This window comes from Jaculus jaculus, chromosome 6, assembly GCF_020740685.1.
Source record: "Jaculus jaculus isolate mJacJac1 chromosome 6, mJacJac1.mat.Y.cur, whole genome shotgun sequence".
In the NCBI taxonomy this organism is placed as follows: domain Eukaryota; kingdom Metazoa; phylum Chordata; class Mammalia; order Rodentia; family Dipodidae; genus Jaculus; species Jaculus jaculus.
The window spans coordinates 149,055,831-149,076,360 of NC_059107.1; the positions used below are offsets into that span (position 1 = coordinate 149,055,831).

The 20,530-nt window shown below is 45.5% G+C and overlaps 1 protein-coding gene across 1 annotated transcript in view; it reads left to right on the forward strand.

The window, feature by feature from the left end:
* The window catches only part of Rfx4 (regulatory factor X4), a 185,243-nt gene that overhangs the window by 9,098 nt on the left and 155,615 nt on the right, over nucleotides 1-20,530 (forward strand). The gene's annotated exons all lie outside the window — the stretch shown is intronic.

Below are 20,530 nucleotides of genomic sequence, written 5' to 3' on the forward strand. Positions count from 1 at the left end.
ACCATTGACAAAAACAGGGATATAAACAAAGCATTCCTCTCTTAATCATGGATGAGACATATATATATATACATTTTTTATTGACTAGTTCCATGATTGTAAACAATATCCCATGGCAATACCCTTCCTCCTCCCCCCACTTTCCCCTTTGAAACTTCACGATCCATCATATCCCCTTCCCCTCTCAATCACTCTCTTTTGTTTTGATGTCATCATCTTTTCCTCCTATTGTGAGGGTCTTGTGTAGGTAGTGTCAGTCACTGTGAGGTCATGGATATCCAGGCCATTTTGTGTCTGGAGGAGCATGTTGTAAGGAGTCCTACCCTTACTTTGGCTCTTACATTCTTTCTGCTACCTATTCTGCAATGGACCCTGAGCCATGGAAGGTGTGATAGAGATATTTCAGTGTGCTGAGCACTCCTCTGTCACTTCTTCTCAGCACCATGGTGCCTTCTGAGTCATCCCAAGGTCACCATCATCTGAAAAGAGAAGCTTCTCTAACAAAAGTAAGATGTGCCTTAATATATGGGTATGAACATTAAAAGAAGTGCTTAACTGGGCAGTTTGATGAGCATAGTGTACACATTTAGCCAGACAGCAGCAGACGTTACACCCCTAGGGCTCACGACTACCTCTGTTGTAGGTTTTCAGTATCAGGGATGTATTTTCTCTGGGATTCACTGGAAGTTTAGTTCATACTGCTTCATCTCTGAGAATGTCATGCATCACTCTGTTCACATACAGACACAGACTTTAAGAAAGATAGAATTAATCCAGTGAGATAAGGCCATTAAGCAATATGATGAGACATGTAGCCTGTAGGGTAATTTAACGATCAATATATGGCAGATACAGTGTTACCTTGAGATATGTGTTAAAATGTGACAAAGTAAAGAACACGAGTTTTGGGGTCTTTGGATGGATCAAAGTTCAAATTCTGGCTTAGTCAATTTCTAGCTGTAAGACTCATAGACAATTCCAAAACGTCTCTAAGCCTAAGTCTCCTTCCTCATGAAGCTATCCCATATCTTCTCCTAGGGTTATTATGAAAATCCAGCGAAATTGTGCATATTAATTCCTTAGAATTTAAAATTGCTTAATAAATGCCAGATCTTGTTATTGTTAAAAGTACTTATCTGGCTCACCTACATCCGATTGTCAGTATCTAGTTAGGGAATAAGAATAAGAATTCTGACAGTGGTGTAGATTGTCTCAACACATTGAGAGTCTGCTGCATAGGCACAACCTCTGCTTGATTTTTTTTGTTTCCCTTTTGTTTTTGCATTGCTGAGGATGGAACCCAAGACCCTCAGCACCCTACGCAAGCACTCTACCACAAAATTCTATCCCTAGCTCCAGACCCTGCTTAAACATCGGGAGAAACCTTTGATTGTAAAAGGGTTTAGATTGAAGAGTGAATTTCATTTTTCTTTTCTCCACCTTTCCCATGAGAAAGGCGTCATGTGTGGTGTCGTCTGCCATGATTTCATCCTTGTCTTCTCCAGACTGCTTAAAGGGGGCAGAAATGATGTCACTGTAGAGGAGACACTTTCCAATTTGAATTTAGGTCCCAAGAGACACATCCAGGGGTGCTGAGAGAAGACATGGGTTGCATGTCCCTGCAGGAAGGTCCTGGACAACCCCTGATACCCTCTTACAGTTCTAGAATGTGAGAGCCCACATTCTCTGTTCCCTCTGCCTCTGCCACCTCTTTCCTGCTTGCCAGCCACACTGCGTTAAAGATAGAATCACCGTATACTTGGTCTCCAGGAAGCGCAACTGAAAATGAGTCATTCTCTGAAAGTCATTTTAGCAAGATGCAAGAAAGAAGTTAGTTCTTTTGCTCTTCTTGTGTGCGTATCTATTAGGTAAGAATGAAATGTCCATTTGTTCTGTTCTGTCTGTATCTCTATTTTCACTTACATTGTGGGCTTTGAGTTACCAAAACGTTAAAGTAAGCATGAAAAGGAGAAAAGAAATGTCCTTGAGAGTTGAACATGACTCCACAGTGATTACAGATACCCCCACTGAGAGGGGCCCTCAGGGGGAATGGGTGCAAGGCCTAGGGGACAAAAAGAGGATAGCCTAAGCCAAGCATGGTGGCACACGCCTTTAATCCCAGCACTTGGGAGACAGAGGTAGAGAATCACTGTGAGTTCAAGGCCACCCTGAGACTACATAATGAATTTTCAAGTCACCCTGGGCTAGAGTGAGACTCTACCTTGAAAAACAAAAGAACAAAAAACAACAAAACAAAACAAGAAGTTAGCCTAGTGGGACTGTGACCAATTTATAGTAGGTATTAAAATTCCCGTAATCTTTTTTTTTTTTTTTTAAGCAGAAAAGAATGAAATACAGCCCTTATACTTTCATCTGAAGTTGGCCCAGACTTGGGCAGCTAGGGCTGGGCTGAGGTGGACTAGTCCGTTTGGTAACTTCTGCTATGTTGTACCTGCTCCTCAAGAGCAGTTCTTTGACCTGTGCTTAGTTTTCACTTTTTTGGTTGGTTAATTCTCAAAAAAAACCCAGAAGCATAACCTGCCCTGAGCAATCATGATGATCAGATTGGAGGATCTGGACCCACTGGACATATACTGGTTTTGTTTTCATTTAATTTAATAAAGAAGCTTTGCAGAAAGCTATAACCTAGCAAAGGCTAGTTATCCCTTGATGTCCTGTCTGCTTCCTAATTATCCAATTTGGTAAGGTCAGCATTGTTTACATGCAGCCTATGTGATATGCTGAATAGAGCAGATTTCTACTTAATAGGAGCAGAGACTGATCACTGCGTAAGCATTATCTCTTGAATCCATCATGGTGGAGAAAATGCACTGTCTGTGAACAAGAGTGGCTCCATCTTTGAACAGAGCCATTCGAGTAAAGAGTGATCAGCGACAGCTCATCACCCCGCCACACTAGCGTCTGACTTTTGAGGCACAAGCTGTGGAGAGCACTATCTGCTTGTTTTGAATCTTAACTCTGCACTGATATCTCTGTGGATTATATTAGACTTTGGGAGAAGGAAATGTTCCTTTGAATGCTACAATTACAGCATTTATCATTTTAAAAATGAACACGGTGACTTTTTTGAGTTCCATACTATCTTTTTCAGGCAGAATGTTAAGAATAAATCTGGAATGTTCATACACTCAACCTGTTTAGAACATATGTACTGAAGCTAAGTGTTTATCAGTGAGCCAAATTCCTTCTGAAGGAATTTGGATTTCATGTCTCCAGACCTGGTCTCACGATATAAAAGTCCAAACTTATTTAGGATGGCCTTGATTGATTAAATATGCAGCTAAGTTTCCTTTGTGATGTCCAATCCTACTAGTAATCATAAATCTTGGGTGAGGGAAGAATTGTGTCTGTATAGAGTTCTTTGCTTCTCCCCAGACAAAAATCAATTTATTTACTATTTGGAGTACGCTTTCGGTTTCTAGGAGGTTTGTTTCTTTTCCTTGATGGCACCTTGATCAAACACAAAATAGTTCCTCCATCACTCGTGACTAGACAACATAGAACACACGTAAGTCTGGCCGAGCAAACTCTAAAAGGAAGGAAAACAGCAGAGTGCTTGGAGCCTTTAGTTGAAACATCAGAACTCTGCGGCAGCGGGAAGATCTCTGAAGTGCCGAGCAGTTGTTGTGAGCAGGCCTTTGGTCTCCGTGAACTTTTCTTTTTAATTCAGTGGGCAGAATCTTTGAGGTTACTGTGGTTTGGGTAGGGGACCTTTTCAGAAATGCCAAGCTTTTAGGAAAACAAAAACAAAAACAACAAACCAAACGCCAGCCTTTCTTCTAATCAAGGCTGTTTTAAAAGTTTGAAAACTTCGCTGTGATCAGAACAGTGATTTCTCTGCTTCGCTGGGGCTCCTCAGGGTTCCCAGGCGGCACAACAACCCGTGCCTTGGCCACCTCACAAGCAGAGCTGAAGGGCTCAGGGTACAGGGAGAACCCCCTGGCACAGACCTCCTCCTGTGTGCACCCAGCCAGCCTGGGGCAGAGGGCGGCTCAGTCCTAGGCATCACCTGCAGGACAGGGCAGAGCAGAGGAGGGGCTGCCGAAAATATGAAAGATGCCCCGTGAGTTCTGTGCTCCGTTGTTGGCACTGACATGGATTTCTAAAGCTGAACAAGTGTATCCACTCTGCGTGTTTGTTTATAATACCTGGAGATACGGAGACCATTTATATATATATATATATATATATATATATATATATATATATATATATATAATATATATATATAAATAATATATATTATTTATTTGAGAGAGAGAGAGAAAAAGAGATATACAGAGAGAACAGAGACCATTTTTGAGAGGGCATGAATACAAGGAAGGAGGGAGGAAAGAAGGAAGGAAGGAAAGAAGGAAGGGAGGGAAAGAGGGAGAAAGGAGGAGGTAATGAGGGAAGATGAGAAGCAAGAAGGCAACTAAACAAACCGTTTTGGTAACTGGTTACAAGGTGATGAGTTATTTTCAGAACTGTTTACTTTTATAAAAGCAAATCCTGGGCTGAAGAGATGGCTTAGTAGTTAAGGTGCTTTCCTGTGAAGCCTAAAGACCCAGGTACAAGCCACAGGACCCACATAAGCCAAGATGCACAGGGTGGCGCATGCATCTGGAGTTTGCAAGTGGCTGGAGGCCCTGGCGCACCCACTCTCTCTCTTTTTCTATCTATGTCTTTCTTTCTCTCTCTCTAATAAATTAAGTAAATAAAATAAAAGCCCAAAAATTGACTATACCCTTGAATTCTTGGAAATTCAATTTTTTTTTTTAAAAAAAGTGAGTTCCCTCTTCAATTGATAGTGGATTATTAATTTTTTCCATACACTATACTAAAGATCAAATTGAAACTATGGTATTATTATCTCCATCTTACAGATGAGGAAACTAAGGTTCAGACAACCTAGTTAAGCCTAGCCACTCCTATCCAACTAGGATTTGAACACAGATCACTCTGATTCCAAAGCAGACTGCCTACTAACACCTCCAACTAGAAGGAAGACCAATACGCTCTTTCTAGCTCTTATCCTCCACTGGAGAATCCTGGGAGGTCAAGTCCTCCACAATCCTGGTGGAAGATACTGCCCTTCTTTGGGGTATGCTGTCATGGGTGCCTGGCTACCATGGGCACCAAGATGTAGCTTTGGCAGCAGCTGACTGAGGATACTCATGGGCACTCCTTCCCTTGTGCCTATCATTGCTAATCATTTGGTGAGTTTCTGAGTTCATCCTGGCACTACCTCTGTTTTAGTATCTCCCTGCATGCCAGTTGCTTGGGCAAATTTAGCATCATAACATTGGAGGCTGCATTGGAGATGAGATTTCACTTAGAAAAAGTTAAACAGAGGCTGGAGAGATGGCTTAACAGTTAAGGCACTTGCCTGCAAAGCCATAGGATCCTAGTTCAATTCTCCAGGACCCATATAAACCAGATGAACAAGGAGGCACATGCGTCTGAAATTTGTTTGCAGTGGCTGGAAGCCCTGGTGTGTTCATTCTTTCTCTCTCTCTTTCTCTCTCCCTTTCTCTCAAATAAATAAATTAATTAAATTAAAAGGCTAAACATCAAATCATCATTAGAATAAACCCCAGTGTGTAATCACAGAACCAGCTGTGTGGTGAGATGTGACTGTGGGCCGATGTCTGAACATGAGTGCCTGCGTAAGTTCTCTGCGCCTCAGTTCCCTGACCAGAAAAGTGGGGAGACACAGGTGCCTGTTACAAAGAGGATTGTGGAATTCAATGGAGGAATTATGTAAAAGGACAGGACACGGGGCATTGTAAATGGGTAATAACGGGTGCTTTTGAGTGCCACTTGCCTTTCCTTGTGATCCTGTAGTGACTTCCGAGATCCACCCCCAGTACCACACGAGGGAAGAAAACAAGATGGTTCAGTCCTCTAAGATGTAACTGCATGAGCCTGTGAATTGGCATAAGCTGTCATTCCCAGTTGTTGTTTGGTGACACTGAGGCTAACGAGGGGCTCAGTCATATGTGTTGATTTATATGGCTAGTGAGTGTCTCAATGGGGGTTTACCATCGCCCCAAAGCTGAGGCTGCTTTGTTTATTCCAAAGGAAGGAGCTGCTGTGAGCTCACTGTGCCCGCAGAACATGCGGCTACGTAGGTCCAAACAGCAGGCACTTTCCTTGTGTGTTTCATGTGCTTACTTGAAACGTCTTTCCCTGTCTTTCAAGTGCTCCCCCTTGGTTGGTCTTCCTTTTCTTCCTTCTTCCCTCCCCTTGCTTCCTTCCTCCCCTCCTTCCCTCCTTTCCTCCTTCCTTCCTTCTTATATGTGTGGTACATGCTCATGTGTGTTTATATGGAATCCACACAATAATATCAGGTGTCTTCTGCATTTGCCCTCCACTTAACTTTTAAAAAAAATATTTATTTATTTTTAAAGGCTTTATTCTATGTGATTGTACAGCAGACATTTTCTTATTTTTATTTTTATTTATTTGAGAGCGACAGGCATAAAGAGAAAGAGGCAGATAGGTAGAGAGAATGGGCGCACCAGGGCCTCCAGCCACTGCAAACAAACTCCAGACGCATGTGCCCCTTGTGCATCTGGCTAACGTGGGTCCTGGGGAATTGAGCCTTGAACTGGTGTCCTTAGGCTTCATAGGCAAATGCTTAACCGCTAAGCCATCTCTCCAGTCCCTATGTATTTATTTTTAATATTTTGTTTTTATTTATTTGAAAGAGAGAAAAGAGGCAGATAGAGAGGGGAGAGAGAGAGAGAGAATGGGCTCACCAGGTCTCTAGATGCTTCAAACAGACTTGACTCATGGGCTACCTTGTGCAGCTGGCTTACATGGGTCCTGGGGGCGCAAACCTGAGTCCTTTGGCTTTGCAGTCAAATGCCTTAACCACTAAGCCATCTCTACAACCCTACTTAATTTTTTTGAGACAAACTAAACCCAAAGCCCACCAGCAAGACTAGTTAGTCAACAAGCCCCAGGGACCTTCCTGTCTCCACCTCCCCAGCACTGAGATTATAGACATGGGCTTCCACATCCAGCTTTTATGTGGGTGCCGGATATCCACACGGGTTCTCATGCTTACTCAGCTAGTCCCTTACTCACTGAGCCATTTCCCTGGCTCTTCTCCTGGTTCCTTATCAGCTGTGCTTAGCACAATGTGTGGCATCGGTGAGCGTGCCGGACACATTGTTAGCACTAGTAAATATTTACTTAATATCGAAACCAGCTCATCCGTAATATCACAATGATTGTGCCTCTGTTTGCATTCCAGGAGGCTTGACACAAGGCCCCAGGCAGACGAGCCCTGGCTGCATTAGTGACAGGAGAGCCCGTGCTCCTTTGAATACCTACTGTGTGCTGGGCATGTTGTTCATGCTCATAAACTCTTTCCCTCCCTCCCTCCCTGTGCTTTCCTGCACTTCTAACCTGTCTGCTTCTCTGGGAAGTACTAGCAGGAGAGTAAGGTAAATCAGGTCTTAAGGAGCTTAGATTATTTCTCCTAATCCTCATAATAACCTCCGTAGTTGGCTGTTGTTTTTTTTTTAATGGGAAGGAAATTGAAGCCTGTGAGGTTAAGTAATTTCCTAGGGCCACAGAGCTGACTTAGTCAATTGGAAGAGAAAGATCAGGCTGAGCGTCTTTCTGGATTCCAAGACCATGTGGCTCCCCCCCCCCCCCCCCGCCGCCGCCCCCAACTTGGCACCAAGAAATGCAAGAACGAAATAGGGAAAATAAGCAAAGGACTAAAGGGAGTTGCCTTTGGGAGAGCATAGCATGTAGATCATGATCGTGATGCACTTTCTATGCCCTGTTCAACTTAATTCTCCTCCCAGTTCCAGGAGGTGGCTATTGTTATGATGTCCTGAGGATGGGTAATTTCCCCAAGGACACAGAGAAAGAAATGAAGGAAGAAAATGAAAGGAAGGAGAAAAGAAAGGAGGGAGGGTGGAAGGAAGGGAGGGTGGAAGGAAGGAAGGGCGGAAGGGCCTCTGTCATCAACAAGTACCTAGAATTGTTATAATAGTTCCATGGTTCTAGAACTTACTTGGTGCTGGTGCTATGCAAAGTGCCTGCCATGCTCTTGCTCACTTAATTCTCACATGATACAGACTGTTGTTTGCAAGGTTTTTCCGTAAGCCCCCGAGGCTTCGGAAAGTCAAGTTGCCTCTAAGCCTGGAATTCCCTGGCAGTCGCTGGGCTCACTCTGTCCTTTCTCCTGTGGCTCTCCAGAAACAATGCAAAGGAAGAAAAATACCAGACTCCCAGCTGTTCATTAAAACCACTGAAACAGACATTAAATGGACATTGGGTGCCTATCGCTCAGTGAAGGACATGAAGGCTGTAGCAACAGGAGAAATCTGCATGATGGGATGGAAAGAGGGAAGCAGTGGAAATTGTGGGTTCCTTGGGGTCACAGTGGCCATCTGTGTACATAGGGGATGGGAGCTTGGAGAGGAATGGAGATCAAGGAAAAGCAGTTCCCAGGTCAGAGGGGTGGTGCTATGGGCCAATGTGGTTCTCTTGCTAACATTTAAAAAATATGATTTCCGGGCTGGAGAGATGGCTTAGCGGTTAAGGTGTTTGTTTGCAAAGCCAAAGGATCCTGGTTCAATTCTCTAGGACGCATATAAACCACATGCACAAGGGGCACATGCGTCTGGAGTTCGTTTGCAGTGGCTGGAGGCCCTGGCACACCCATTTTCTCCCTCTCTCCTTTTCTCTCTTAAATAAATAAATAAATAAATTTTTTTTAAAATAAAATAAAATGTGATTTCCATGATGAGCACAGGAATGAAAAGCATTTTGCTCAGGTTAAGAACGAGTTGGTGATTTAGCTCAGAATTTCAGACTAGGTTGAAATCTGCTTGGCTCTTGTGGCCAGAGGTGCCTGAGGTTTTAGAGAAAAGAACACCCACTAACACAGGAGGTGTGTACATGGCGGGGCGGGGGAGTGGCTAGAAATGTTAAGAAGTTAGTAAAATCAAAAGTAAGATGAACAAGAAAATGAAAGCCAAGAACTTACAGGTGTGACGCAGAGCCAGCAGTCTTGGCTCTGATAATTCTGATTCTTATGTGTTTTAACAATTTCGTCATGAAAGAAATTGAAATAAAACTCGGCTGGCACTGGGCAACGGTAGACGCTGTCCCCCAGAAAAGCAACGGGGACATGGAATTGGTACAGCTTGGATCTGTAGTAGCATCTCTTCCTTCTGGCTGGTATTCTCAGCTTGTATTTTTCAGAGCAGGGATTGGCCTTGACCTTGAATGTGTCCTTCACAGGAGATGGCCCTAGGCACCTTCCTCTTCTCCAGTAGCTACACATGGCTTTTGACTTGTGAACATTCATCATCACTGGCATCTTGGGGGAGCTTCCTTATGCAGTCTTGGGCATGTATTTATAAAGTTTTTATTGACAACCTGGATTCACATACACAATAGACCTTGATCATAGTAACCTCCTACCATCCTTCTTTGTTATCCCTCTATCTCCCTTCCACTGAAGCCCTTCTTATTCCCAATTAGCTCCTATTATATTTTGATGTCATCATTTTTTTTGCACTCATATTATGCAGGTCTTGTGTAAGTAGTGTCAGCCACTGTGAGGTCATGAATATCAAAGCTACTCTCTGTCTGGAAGACAGTATTGTAAGCATTCCTCCCCTTCCTTTGGTTCTTACATTCTTTTTACCACCTCTTCCACAATGGACCCTGGGCTTTGGAGGGTGTGATAGATTAACCCTTCTCCCCCTCTCTTCTCTTGTCATCCCTATATATTTATTTATCTATTTTGCATAAGAGTCTCATGTAGCCTAGGCTTGTCTTGAACTTGCTCTATAGCTGAGGATAGGCTTGAGCTCCTGATCATCTTCCTCCATCTCTCTAGGGCTAGGATTACAGGTGTGCACCACCATGCCTGGTCTTTGTCCACTTAGGGTTTTGTATCTTGAGATTCCCAGAAGTGGCGATAGGCACATGATTGAGTCACCATGTGTTTAGTATTAGGATACATGCAGCTTATCATTTCCAATGATACTTTCCCATTTGAAAAATATTTTTAGTTACATATTTATTTGCAAGCAGAGAGAGATAGAGAGAAGAGAGGCAGAGAGAGAGAGAGAGAGAGAGAGGGAGAGAATGGGTGCACTAGGGCCTTCAGTTGCTGCAAACAAACTCCAGATGCATGTGCCACTTTATGCATCTGCTTTACATTGGTACTGGGGAACTGAACCCAGGTTGCTAGGCTTTGTGGGCAACTTCTTTAACTGCTGGGCACCTCTCTAGCCCATCTGGTGATACTTTAAGGCTTATATAAATTGTGCTGGGCATTGCAGCATAGTTGATGTTTTGTTTGAGTCAGATTCAAATCCTGGCCCAGTGGCTTATTGGCTGTGTGATCTTGGGCAGGTCGATACTATGTTGGCAATGGGGACTGCACTGGGTGACCAAATCTCAGGAGATAGCTCTTATTGTTGCTTGAAATCCCTTGTATTAGGCTGCGATCAAGACTCTGGCTGGTGGGCTGGAGAGATGGCTTAGACGTTAAGGTGCTTGCCTGTGAAGTCTAAGGACCCACAGTCAACTCTTCAGATCCCACATAAGCCAGACATACAGGGAGACACAAGTACACAAGGCCGCACATGCATCTGGAGTTCAATGACAGTGGCCGGGAGCCCTGGCACACCAATTCTCTGTCTCTCTTATGCTCTGTTCTCACACTTTCTCTCTCACATAAAAAAGGCCAGCCTGTTGGGCTCGCTCCCCCTTCCCCCCCAAAAAAGACTATATCTGGTGAGGAAGAGATGTGGACCCTGGAGCCATGGATTGGTGAGGGTGTGTGAGCACAGGTCCCAGAACAATTGCGCTGTTCTCACCCTTTCTCATCCAGCCCTTCCTTCCACTCTCCCTGCATCTGTCCTAGTTCAGAACTCTCAGAACTATTACATTGTCCTCCTGCCATGGGCACTGCCAAGTCCATTTGTCTGGGGCAGTCCTGGTTTATATATATATGGTCCTGACAAAATTACTAATAATAGTATTTTCCAGTATTGAAAGTGTTTGGTTTGGATGGTAAGAAACAGTCCACCTACTCTATGACCTCTTCTTCCTCCAAGTCTCCCTCCACCACAAGGAGCTGCTCACAGGTCTTTTGGTTCTCCCACGTTCTGCTACAACCACCCATTGATAACATTAGGACTCCTCAGCCCAGCAGGGTGCAGGAGCCAGGCCTGGATGCGCACATATTCCACAGCGTCCCTCAGAACAGGCTCAGTGCGGGCGCAGGAGTGTGTTATAGCCCCTCCCCTGGTGCCCATCAATTTCTTTTCCAAAAAAATATTTTTATTGATTTATTTGAGAGATAGAAAGAGCGGGAGGGAAGGACAAGGAAAGTATGGGTGTACCAGGGCCTCTTGCCACTGCAAATAAAGTCCAGACACATGTGCCACTTTGTGCATTTTGCTGTATGTGGGTCCTGGAGAATTACACCCAGATCAGCAGGCTTTGTAAACAAGCACCTCTAACCTCTGAGCCATATCTCTAGTCCTCTATCAATTTCTTTTTTAAATATTTTATTTTATTTATTTGAGAGAGAGAAAGAGAATATGTGTACGCCAGGGCCTCTAGCCACTGCAAACAAACTCCAGATGCATGTGCCACCTTGTGCATGTGGCTTACGTGGGTACTGGGGAATCAAACCTGGATCCTTAGGTTTCACATGCAAGTGCCTTAACTGCTAAGCCATCTCTCCAACCCTCTGTCAACTTCTTTTTTTTTTTTTAAGTTTTTTTTTTTACTTTTATTTATTTATTTGAGAGCGACAGACACAGAGAGAAAGACAGATAGAGGGAGAGAGAGAGAATGGGCGTGCCAGGGCTTCCAGCCTCTGCAAACGAACTCCAGATGCGTGCGCCCCCCTGTGCATCTGGCTAACGTGGGACCTGGGGAACCGAGCCTCGAACTGGGGTCCTTAGGCTTCACAGGCAAGCGCTTAACCGCTAAGCCATCTCTCCAGCCCCTCTGTCAACTTCTTGAATGCATTTTTTTCTGCGTGCTTCAGAGACTTTTCAATGCTATTTCTGCTATAAGGAATTCCCTTTTTCCCTCATATCTTTTCCTCCTCTTTATTTATTAGCTGTTTTTGCAATGTAGGGTTTAACTCTAGCCTAGGTTGACCTAGAATTCTTTATGTAGTCTCAGGGTGGCCTTGAACTCAAAGCAATCCTCCTACCTCTGCCTTCTGAGTGCTGGGATTAAAGGCATGTGCCACCATGCCTGGCTTTTTCTTATTTTATTTTATTTTTTGCCTGGTACTTATCTATGGTGGTTTGTATGAAATGTCTCCCATAGGCTCATATGTTTGAATACTTGGTCACTGGTAGCAACTTGGGAAAGTGTGGGGCCTTTGGGAGGGGGAGCCTTGCTGGAAGAGGCGTGTCACTGGGGGTGGGCTTCGTGGTAATCTAGCCCAGTTCCAAGCCCAGTTCTCAGACTACTTCCTTCCTGCTGCTGTGGAGATGTGATGCCTCCCTGGCTGTCTGCCCCTGCCATGTTTTCCTCCCTACAGTGGAACTCCCCCTCTAAACTATGACCGGAAACATACCCTTTCCTTCCATGAGCTGCTCTGGGCATGTGTTGTTTTAATATTGTTAATTTTATTTATTTATTTGAGAGAGAGAGATACAGAAATAGGCAGGGAGAGAGAGAGAGAGAGAGAGAGAGAGAGAGAGAGAGAGAGAGAGAGGGAGAGAATGGGCACACCAGAGCCTCCAGCCACTGCAAACAAACTCCAGATGTGTGTGCCCCCTTGTGCATCTGGCTTATGTGGGTCCTGGGGAGTTGAACCTGGGTCCTTTGGCTTTGCAGGCAAGTGCCTTAACCACTAAGCAATTTCTCCATCCCTGGTCATGTGTTTTGTCCCAGAAAGGAGACATAACTGTTACATCGTCCCTCTTTATCCTATTCCATGGCTGTATCTTACTTACCAAAATCACTGCATTCTGACATTTTTTGTTTTGATCTGTCTCTACCACATGACATAAGAGGCCTGTGAACAGGTCCCTTATTGTTCAAGTTCATCATTAAATCCTAAGCATGGCTAACCCTAGGTGCTATATTAATGTTTGGTGGGTCTGGGAAGGAATAAAGGCAAGGATGGAGTTGCCCCTTTCATAGAGCCCCTTCCTGGAACCCAGGGACCCCTGGGACAGGGTCTATGGTGTTGCCATGGCAACCAGTGGACCTGACCTGAAGGGCTTTCTGGAGAGACCATAGCTGCTTCCTCTTGGGATCCAGGCTGTCCTGTGTCCTCACCAATGCAGAACCAAGGAAGACAAAAGAGGGGCTGGGGAGAATGATCAAGAAAAAAGGACAGCCTAGTACTGGAGGTGACAGGCACTGGCCAAGGCGGTGTGATTTCACTGGTAATGACTGGGCCCTGGAGATGGGACCTGGGGTAGGCCTTCTCTGGTAGAGAGCTGCCGGAGTGGCATATTGACTGTCTCATGTAGTATTTCTACAGTTGCAAGTTCCCAGAATAGGCCCCTAGCGCAAGAGCCTTGAAACACGGTTGATACAGAGAATATGAATATCGCCTTCTATTAAAAACCTGTGACACCTTATGTCAGGCAGCTTTTCCTCAGCTATTGCATAAGGCGTCCCTGTTCCCACCAGTTCCTCAGAAACGAAGGTCGATGCTTCACATACCTGAAAACCTTGCTGCTTCCCAGCTGCCTGAGGGCTTTGTGGGCTTTGAAAGCTGTTCCTAAGACGCTCTCACAACCATGTCCTACCGCTCCTTGAGTCATGAGTGGGTGAGCGCTTCACCTTTCCCAGAATCCAACAGGCCTTTCACTACTCTGTGACCTTGCCTGATAGCAACCCTCTTGCCTGAAATACCTTGCTTTCCACTTTGGTCTGGCAGGTAGGTGATGAGCTCTTTAACGATCAGCCCAAAGGCCTCCTTGTCTTGTGAAGCAGCCAGGCCGAGCTGGAAGCTACCCTGTCTAGGCCTGCAGACTTTAGTGCAGCACCCTCATCCTTCTCCAGGAAAATCAATTAACAGAGTCTCTCCTTTTTAAAACTTAAAAAAATATGTTTATTTGAGAGAGAGAAAGACTGGAGGGGGGTGGGAGAGAAAGAGAGAGAGAGAGAATGGACACAGCAGGGCCTCCAGCCACTGCGCATGAACTCCAGAGGCATGCACCCCCTTGGGCATCTGGCTTACAGAGGTCCTGGGGAATTGAACCTGGGTCCTTAGGCTTTGCAGTAAAATGCCTTCACTGCTAAACCATCTCTCCAGCCCCAGAGTCTCTTTTGATTGCTCCAAGGAGTAGACGAGGCATGTGAGGCAGAGTAACTGGTATGTGTTAGACAGTAACTGTTAGATACACGTCATCATTGCTCACCTGTCCCCATCCCTTGGCAATGAATAATTGGTGGGTGGAGTTGATAGGTGCATTTGTGTGTGCAGGTTTGTATGTGTGTGGGTGCATGTGTATATGGGAGAGGGAGTGGAAAATCACCTTTTTTTGGTGTGTGTGCATTATGTGTGCTGTGTGTGATGTATGCATACATGCATGTTCAGGTGTACACACCCTTGGTGCACATGTTAGGAGGCCAGAGGAAGATATTAGGTCTCCTCTGAGCACTCCATCTTTTTCCAGTAAGACTGGCTGAGCAGTGATGACCTGTCTTCACTCCGCTCAGAGCTGGGATTACAGGCACGTGTGACCATGCTTCAGCCTTTTACATGGGCCTCGGGTATCGAACTCAGGTCCTCAGTCTTGGGCAGCAAGCGCTCTTACCCCCGAGCCATCTCTCCAGCCCTCGTGAAAGGTGGCCCTTGATGTGTTCCACTTTGTACCTCGTGTGCTCAGATGAAGATGAGTAGGGAACTCGGCAGCTATGTCATCGCTTAAATGCTGTGCATTCTTTGGCACCATGTGGCACTAATGTCACCCCTCCTGAGGCCAGGCTGGGAACTTGGATACCACATCTAGTGGAGAATCCAAAGAAAGAAGTGAATGTGTAATTCTAAATCAAAGAGCCTGCTGTGTATGACAAAGACTGATGAAGAAATTTTGAATTTAGCAAAAGTTTTTTAAAAAATATTATTTCTTTCTTTATTTTTATTTATTTGACAGAGAAAGAGGGAGGGAGGGGAGAGAGAGAGAGAATGGGTGTGTCAGGGCCTCCAGCCACAGCAAATGAACTCCAGATGCGTGTACTCCCTTGTGCATCTGGCTTACATGGATCCTGGGGAATTGAACCAGGATCCTTGGGCTTTGCAGGCAAATGCCTTAACCACTAAGCAATCTCTCACCCACAGTTAGGTAGAGTGTAGGTAGAGTTTTAGAAAAAGTTCCAATATGAAACAGACTATGATTGATGTTGCAATATTGGCACTGTGGGTACCATGTGGGGCATAGGAGAAGGAAAAGAACCAAGTTCACATTTGGAAAGAGAATTAGGGTCATGATCTTTGGAAGCTGGTCCTGTCCCCTCCTAGCTGGGTGACTTTGGACAAGTCATCTCTCTCTAGCCTGCTTTTTTAAAATTATTTATTTATTTGTGAGACAGAGAGAAAGAAAGAGAGAGGCAGATAGAGAGTATAGGCATGCCATGGCCTCTGGCCACTGCAAACAAACTCCAGACGCATGAGCCACCTTGTGCATTTGGCTTAAGTAGGTACTGGGGAATAGAACCTGGGTCCTTAGGCTTTGCAAGCAAGTGCCTTAACCTGTAAGCCATCTTTCAAGCCCTAGCCTGTTTTTTGTTTGTTTGTTTGTTTTAATCTCATAAATATACCTGCTAACAGCACCTGCTTCATGGGGTTGTCATGGCAACTCATATGACTTATACAATGTGTGGCCCATCATGAAGGTTTAATATAGGCTGGCATTTGCTATTAAGACACATAACCTACAAATAAATAAAGTTGACAAACCTAAGGCTTTATCCAAAAAGTCAATATATATATTTCATTCTAGTTGGGGAATTCTTGACCCCTGCAAGATCAAAATCCATTGTTGGGAATAGTTTTAGGGACTAAGAAGAGGGCTCAGTGGATAAAGCCATACAAGCTTGGGGAGCAACATTCAGATTCTCAGCACCCACGTCAGTGCCAGGTGAGCCCAGCACTGGGGAGGGAGAGGCGGGGCATCTCCAGGACTTGCTGCCTCCTGGACTGGCTGGACCAGTGAGCCCTGGGTTCTAATGAGAGACCCGGCCTCTGTAAAATAAGGTGGAGAGTGATTGAGGAAGACATCTATGTCAACCTCTGGCCTCCACAAGCATGTGCACATATGCCCCTACCCACAGTTGAACACGCACATGCACACACACACACACACACACACACACACACACTATATATGAATAATAATATAAAGAACACCAAGTTAACCTCGGTTGATCTAAATACAGATGTTTTTTGTCATATGGAACAACCTGACCTGACATTGGGACACAACTTGTCCCCTAGGGAAGAATACAAATGTTTTAGTGCACCTGTGTATCCAAGGTCTGCAGCCTCTTTGGATGCTTCAGACGGTCACCTCTACCCAGTCGTGAACGTAAGACCCACGGAAGCGGGAGAGCTCCAAGTCTCCCGGGTTTGACCATAGTTGGCTCTGCTCAGATCACTGTCTGGACCCTCAGGGTCTACTCTGGGCGTTGGATGTTCACACAGACATTGATTAACTAAGAATATGTTCAGCCATAGGTGAGCCAAGTGGCAATGAGGCGAAAACAATTTCTTCCAAGAAACAGCTGAAATGAGTGGGGGACATGAAGACATGAGGGCATCTGCCCATCTCTGCTATATGCCAGTGTCTCTTGGAGCAGAGTGCTCCAAGATCTTGGGGAGGGTAAGGAGGGAGCACTGCAGGTGCCGTGGGAGGCAGATATCACCTCTCTTTTTCTCATGACCCCTCCCACTGGCTCCCACCCACAGGCTCTGCTTTTATCTGTCTCCAGGGCTGGGACTGGGCAGCAGGAGAATCGGAGGGGAATGTTCCCATTTGACTGACACTGTGGTGGACAGAGGCCTAGGCTAGCCTGGCCCACCTGTCACTGAGAGCCAGCTCCTCTCTCCGAATGTTGCCACGGGTTCTTTAGGGCACCCCACCCGTGCACTCTGTGTAAACAGGCTGGTGGGTGCAGACTGATAGGTGAGAGGGGCAGTTCCCTTGCTTCCTGGTCTCATGGCGGGGGTAGATGTGGGCGCGTTCTGTCTAGGAGGACCAGAGACTGAGTCAGAACAAAGGAACACCACATTTGACAGGGTGGTTTGGTGGCGGTGGATGCTACCCATGGTCAGCTATGGCTGCTGCCAGGGAACTAGGCCCCGGCTGGAAGGTGGAAGAATGCCTCACGTGGAGACGTTCTGGAGAGCATTGGAGAGGGGCGTGGAGATTTGTAATCAGATGTGATTTTGGCTACGTCACAACAGCAAGCACCACCTTGCACACCCCGGCTTCCAGACACCACCGGCTGCTCGCTCGCTTTCACAAGGCGCACCCACTCTGAAAGGGGGGCCCGGTGATGTCTCCAGCTTCTGGGGATCCTCTGGATTTCCCCGGAAGTCTCCAGATTTCCATCATTCTCTCAACAAGCTGGCCCTTGTTCCTGTCTTTGGATATCTTCCCCTTACTTATTTAAAATTTTGAAAGCAGCTTTTAAAAGAACAGTCTGTTGGGGCATAAATTATAAAACAGAACAAAAATCCAACACTTTTCCCTGCTGTTGGCGCTTGCTTTGCCTGTCTCTTTGTGGCACACTCGTCAGCTGGCTTCTTTTTACAGTTTGGAATCTAAGATTAGCTGACAGCCTTTTTCTCGACTTTCTGAACTATAAGGAGTCACTTTATTTAACCTCTCTAAGCCCCAGGTGCTTTCTAAGGTGGAGGAGATTGCTTGGTCCATTAAAGGCACTTACTTGCAAAGCCTGCTTTCCCAGGTTCGATTCCCCAGCACCCACTTAAAGCCAGACACAAAAGGTAGCACGTGCATCTGGCATTCATTTGCAGCAGCAAGGGACCTTGGCATGTGTGCGCATACACAAACAAATAATAAAATAAAAATAATCCTTGCATCCAAGATTGTTGTGAAGAATGAATGATTACATATGGAAAAGGCTTGGCATGTTAAGATAGGTTCTGGTTCCCGTAGTATAAAAAGCCTGGGTGTGCAAATGCACACTTGTAATTCCAGCACTTGGGAGGCTGAGGCAGGATGATGGCCAGCCTGGGCTATACAGAGAGTTCAAGGCCAGCCTGAGCTACACAGTGAGCGCCCCCCCACCTCAAAAAAGAAGGCAACAAGAGACTTATTTGTTCTAAGTCATATAGTCACCAGTATCACCAGTGCTGCCATAGGGCCATATGCATTCCCAAGAAGCAGCACATCATGCAAGAGTGCACAATTAAAAAACAAACAACTGGGCTGGAGAGATGGCTTAGCGGTTAAGCCCTTGCCTGTGAAGCCTAAGGACCCCAGTTCAAAGCTCGATTCCCCAGGACCCATGCTAGCCAGATGCCCAAGGGTGCGCATGCATCTGGAGTTCGTTTGAATTGGCTGGAGGCCCTGGCGTGCCCGTTCTCTCTCTGTGCCTCTTTCTCTCTCTGTTGCTCTCAAATAAATAAATAAGAATAAAGCCGGGCGTGGTGGCGCACGTCTTTAATCCCAGCACTCGGGAGGCAGAGGTAGGAGGATCGCCGTGAGTTTGAGGCCACCCTGAGACTACATAGTGAATTCCAGGTCAGCTTGAGCCAGAGTGAGACCCTACCTCGAAAAACCAAAAAAAAAAAAAAAAAAAAAAAAAAAGAATAAACAAAAAATTTAAAAAACTACTTTATTGGAAATATTTGTTTAGGACACAACAGTCACAAATGTGTTGCTCACACACAATAGGAGAGTAATGAAAAGGACAGCTCAGCGTTGCACGCGTTCCGTCGTGAAGAGACATGCAAATACAGCTCTGGATCTCCACTTTGGCAGAGACCTGAAAGCTACTTTTTTTTTTTCTTTTTAGTTTTTTCTAGGTGGGGGTCTTACTCTAGCCCAGGCTGACCTGGATCTCACACTATAGTCTCAGGCTGGCCTTGAACTCATAGCGATCCTCCTACCTCTGCATCCTGAGTGCTGCGATTAAAGGCATGTGCCACAGTGCCCGGCTTGGAGGCTACTTTTGACGTGGACGTCTTCAGAAGGGTGTCCTCTGTGAGTGACTATGAAGTGGAAAGAGGCGCATTATCTGGGCAGGCGTGACATGCCGCAGACTCTGAGGTGGCTGGTGGATGTGTGAGGCAGGAGCTGCGTGCGTGCTCCCCTGGGCTTGGCCCAGCTGCATGCAGGTTTCTGCCTTCACTGATGTGTGTTATGGAGAAAACTTAGCGTCAGGAAACACAGTTTGCACTGTTCAGATGCGCTGGTACTCCAAGCCGGTACCCAATTGTATGCAGCTGGTAGTGTTGAATGAATGATTGGCTGAAGACTGGCTGTTCTAGAAGATGGAGTAAGCATCATAACATGTTGCAAAACTAAAAAAAATACATGTTTAGCCTCTGAAGTTGGATAGTAAACCATAGTTTGGGATTTTAAAACAGCTTTTCTCTTCCCGCTGTGATCCCTGGTCTGTGCTTGGAGAAACCCCTTTGCAGGTGACTTGACAAAGGGAGGATACTGTCTGTCTGTTTCTCTGACTTTCTTCTTCACTTCAACAAGATTCCCCAAGGTTTTGTTTGGTTTTCTCTTCTGTGTAGTATGTGGTGGTGGTGGTGATACATGTATGGTGTATGCACACATGTGTGCTGATGTGTCTGCCCTGGGCATGCATCGGTGAAGGCCAGAAGAGAATGTTGGATGTCTTCCTCTTGTTGCTTAGCCTCATGGGTCCTTAAGACAGAGTATCCCAGGGAACCCCCTTTTTGTTTTCTGTCACACTGGACCAGTAAGTCCCAATGAATCTACTGTCTCCACTCTCCATGGGACAGGAGCTTCAAGCATGGCCATATAACTATTTACAGGGGTGCTGGGGACTGAACTTAGAGTGAATCAGGCCCTCTTAGGCCTCATGCTTGTGTGGCAAGGCCTCTCACTTGCCGCACCATCTCCCCAGCCTCTTTCATTTTCAATTGAAAAAAAAGAAAGAAATCCACAAGACTCTGATGCTGACACACAAATTTGCAAACCAGCAATTCAGTTTTGATCGGTTGTTTTTTTTTAATAAATTACTTCTGGAATTGTATTTTGTCTGTGAAGAGAGATGATTCTCAGTGGTTAAGTACTGGGCTGGGAATGGTCTGGAATTAATAGAAGTTGGCCAAGAGACAAGTAGTACCCAAGCCCGCCTTTCACCATCAATTGTGCATGCTTTCTCAAAATAAAAAAAAAAAAAAAAGAATTTGACTAAGAAATGTTCATGTGGGGTTTCCAATGGCCCTATTGCCTCTCAGTGGGAGCTTGATGTACAGTCCACTCTGGTCCAGGCTGCCCTGTAGGAGTATTGCTGAGCATTTGTGATGTTCTTGTCTCCT